This window comes from Semicossyphus pulcher, unplaced genomic scaffold (assembly GCF_022749685.1).
Source record: "Semicossyphus pulcher isolate SPU_LCO1_2020_fin unplaced genomic scaffold, fSemPul1.0.p SCAF_2, whole genome shotgun sequence".
NCBI classification, from domain to species: Eukaryota; Metazoa; Chordata; class Actinopteri; order Labriformes; family Labridae; genus Semicossyphus; species Semicossyphus pulcher.
This window is the reverse complement of record NW_027211693.1, coordinates 27,488,086-27,492,500: the sequence shown is the minus strand read 5'-3', so window position 1 is coordinate 27,492,500 and position 4,415 is coordinate 27,488,086.

Sequence of the window (4,415 nt, the reverse complement as noted above, 5' to 3'; positions counted from 1 at the left end):
CTCGAAATGTCGTTTCAGCTCGACTTTAAACGTGTGGCCAAAACCTTTCATATCCTGCTCTGTATGAACAATTGTTCTTAAGCCTAAACAGACATTTCCATATTTGTGTCTGCTGGTTTAATAACACAGAATTCCTCCCAGATTAACACTGTTTCCTCTATTCTCATTCTTTGCTCAGTTCATCGTGTCTGCCTCAGCTAGAGTCTAACTCGAGCCAGCCCGGACCAGCCAAACTCTGACAGGTTAACCTTCCTCAGAGGTCACTCCTATTCTTACAGCAGCCAGTCCGGGACAGCCTCCTGCCTCAGCGCAGGCCAGCCCTGCATAACCAATCATACCCACATCCAGGCACATTCTGCGTAGATGAGGGATGAAAGGTCCGATTAGGGCCTGCTGGAAGTATTCAGCATGTAGCCCCCTCTCGCTCGGCCCGTCACCCCAGCCGGCGGCCCCTCCTAACCAGCCCCTCTCCTCCTGTGATTGACATGTGAATTACAGTGTGTGGTGATGATAATAAGAGTGCTACCCGGGGCCAGGCCTGCGCCTTCCAGCCAGCCGCCAATCCCAGCTGGCACGGCCTGAAAGACAACCGCTGCCACCATCTGAGGAGGCAAATAAAAATGACAAGCTAACTGTTAAAGAACGGCAGATTTTCACATGTTGTTTTAAAAGCTTTTGTGCCTCTGCCAGATTTTTTTCATCTCTCTCTCTCTGTCCCTTCCTCCTAAATGTTCACTCTCCTTCCCCTCTGACCACATCCAGATATATGAAACCCCTCATTTATCAGGGCAATCTAAAAATAATTCCCTCCACTGCGGCGAGGCTTTGATATAAAATATTTGTGTTCAGACTGATTGCGCTCAGTTGGACAAAAACAGATAACGACGTGTGACCGTGAGGTTCCTCAACAACCTCCCACCACATACACGCAAAGAACGATGGCTTCCCCCTAAATAATGACTGCTTCTCCTCACCCTGCATGTTAACAACACCAGAAGGAGCCCTCAACACTTTGCAGCCTCTGCTGAAGTCAGTCACCAATCTGAGAGTCTGTTTATGTCCCAGTGCTGGCATTCTTCACTTGCATGCATGGATCCAAACAGGCCAACGTAATGTGCTTGTTACACATTATGGTATTAGGAAATTACTCTCTAACACCCTGCAGATTATTTTCCACCCCTTGACATCCTTCTGAAAAAGTTCCTGCTTGGCAGAGCCGCACGTCTGAGCCGTCACTCCGAGGACGGGGAGGAGGTGGAGGGGAGAGAGAAGGAGCTCTACCGGGATCCTCACATGCAGAGTCTGACTCTCATTATCAATTACGCCTGTTTTTGTTTCTTTTTACCACAACCATTAACCACACGGTTACTGGCAGTCAGGGGGAGAGAGAAGGGAAGAGAGGAGTGCAGCGAGAGGAGCGAAAGGGCAATTTTCATCAAAAGAATTAGCTATCCAAACAAGTGAGACGAATGTGCCACAGAGCCGGATTCGCAGCGGGCCTGGTGTGGCCTCATGTTGTGGACAGATGAAGATCTATATGTGTTTAATAGGAAGAGGGTGAGTAGCAAAGGGATAACTAAGGGCTTAGGAAGAGAGAGAGGGAGAGAGGGAGAAGATAATTCACAACACACTTGTGGCGAGAGGAGGAGGCTGAGTCTTGGCAGCGATGTGACTCTCCTCTCCTCTTTCCCTCTTTTCCTTTTTCCCTCTCGCCCTCATCCCTCTTTACCCGCCCGGGCCAGGCGGAGGCAGAAGGAGCCAGTGAAGGCTGGATGCCGTGGCACATGAGCCATTAAATCTTCCTACACTGTGGGCAGGAGGAAGGCGGTAGTACAAGGCCTCCTGCCCAGGCCCCTCACAAGCTGCCAGCACAGAGACCCAGAGTGCAGAGGGGGCTGCACAGAGGGAGGGGACGGTGCTGCAGAGCAACACAGCAGTTCAGTTCAGGCTTGATATTTGTAATTCTCATGAAGGTAATTATATATGATACTTGTTGCTTACTGAGTGCAGTGTTGATATCTTTTTTGAAGTGGGGTTGTATGAGATACTTATCAATAGTAAGTGTACCACACACAGTGGATGCCGGTCAGCACGGCCCCTGTGTTTAGGAACCGGCACGGAAGCTAGGCTATATGCCGCTGCAGATAGGGTCAATTTCACGTGTAATTTATCCACTTATAAGGACGTCCCACCTAACAACTGCTGACACAAACAACTGATCCTTCACCGCACGCAGCAGGCGTAGTAACACGTATGTGTTACGGTTCACACAAATTAGTGCCAAATAAAGAGGCTTTCATATTGAAAAGTGAAACGTGGTGATTTATTCAAATATAGCGTACAATCGATACCACTCATTTTTAGTAGTTATAAGTGGATAAATTACATATGAAATTGACCCTATCTGCAGCAGCATATAGCCTAGCTTCCATGTCGGCACTACAGTCGGTTTCTAAACACCGGGGCTGTGCTGACCGGTATCCACTGTATGTAGTACACTTACTATTGATAAGTATCTCATACAACCCTGCTTCAAACAAACCCTAACTATCCCTTTAAAGGATAAGACTGGCAATAATCATTATTTGTCAAACAGTCAACAAATGTCATGAATCACAGCTAGGTGCTGTAGTTTTTTTTAGTTTTCTTAGCAAGTGAAAAAAGGAATAAAGCTGGACTGAGAATTTGTAGGGCAGCACGGTGCAGTGGTGGGCGCTGTTGCCTCAAAGCTGGAAGGTCTGAAAGAATGTTCCTGGTTCAAATCCGGGTTTGGACGTAGTGGGCCTCTCTGTGTGGAGTTTGCATGTTCTCCCCGTGCATGCGTGGGTTCCTTCCAGGGACTCTTCCTCCCACAGTCCAAAGACATGCTCGTTAGGTTCATTGGTGACTCTAAATTGCCCCCAGGGGTAAATGTGAGCGTGAAAGGTTGTCTGTCTCTATGTGTTAGCCTCTCGCCCAATGACAGCTAACCCTTAACAGGATAAGCAGTATAGATAATTCATGTAGGAATATAAAATATCACCAACATGATCTTTATCCCTATATCTTTGTCTTATGGCCTTTTATCTTTAAAACATTTTAAATGTATACCTCTATTTCTGCAGGGATGTGTCAACTGATTTCTTTATTAAAGAGCTGCAATAACCTGCGTGGAAGATGCTTTATCACAAGTTTGATTGGTTGATTGTTTTTTAGAGGAGGGGGCGAAACAGCAGATTTGCAGAAGCATGGACAGCAAACATCATAATCACACTGCAGCAGCCATCTTACTCTCTTTCCTCTAATGTGGCTCAGAATGTGATTGTCTTCTCTGTCATCAGCAGCCAGAACAGATTCAAACAGCTTCTTTCAGTGAGAGCTGATTGAAGAAAATAACTTAAAGATGAAGATTGTCTAATTGGAGCTGCTGCAGAAACAGAAGACACGAAGAGACCCTGATTCTGCACAGAGAGGATCCCTGCAAGGACCCTACAGCCTGAGAGCCGTTCTGGACCCCGGCAGCTGAACCCCCCGGGAGAGGGACAAGGAGGAGGTTATGAGTTACAGATGTGACACAACACACACACACATACACACACACACACACACACACACACACACACACACACACACACACACACACACATCCTCAAACACACACACACCATGGAGCTGATGACATGTCAGGGTCAAAGGAATTTGTCACTATGTAATCGGGCATGTTGTTAAATGCTTCGACTCTTCTCTTCTGCTCTCATCCCCTTCTTCTTCTTCTTGTTCTTTTAAGTTTTCTTCTTCTTCTTTTTTTTAATCTTATTCTTGTTCTTCTCCACAGCAGCTCCGGATGTTTTGGCACTCTCTTGTAAAAGTAAAAACACAACAGATGCAGTGAGAAAGAACGTGTAAATAACAAAGAGCGCCCGTAATCCTTGGTAAAAATGGGGTTTAATGTAAAACTTTCAGTTACCAGTGTTGGAAACAATTAGCACGTCATTGTTTCATACAGAGTGTGTTTTTTCCTGCAGGTGGGCCTTCATTCATGTCAAACACACAGAACTCACATCTCATTAGACCAACAAAACACTAAGTGTGTACAGCGTTCTAAATTCAAACACTCCACATATGTCACTGCGGACGGGAGGTGGAAGTTTGACGTTTGGCAGCGAGTGGGCATCCGCCTCAGCAGCCCATGCCCAGAAATACCCTCTCTCACACACACACACACACACACAGGTACACGCACACACACGTACACACACCTCACACACACACACACACACACACTCAGCATCAGGATCCAACCTAAAGCAAACCATCAGGGGCCCCGTCACATCCACTCAGCACCGAGCAACAGACAGACAGGCCTGTTTATAAACACACACGCATATGCATGCATTAAATGTGTGAGCATGTGCTTACACACAGACAGATGCCTT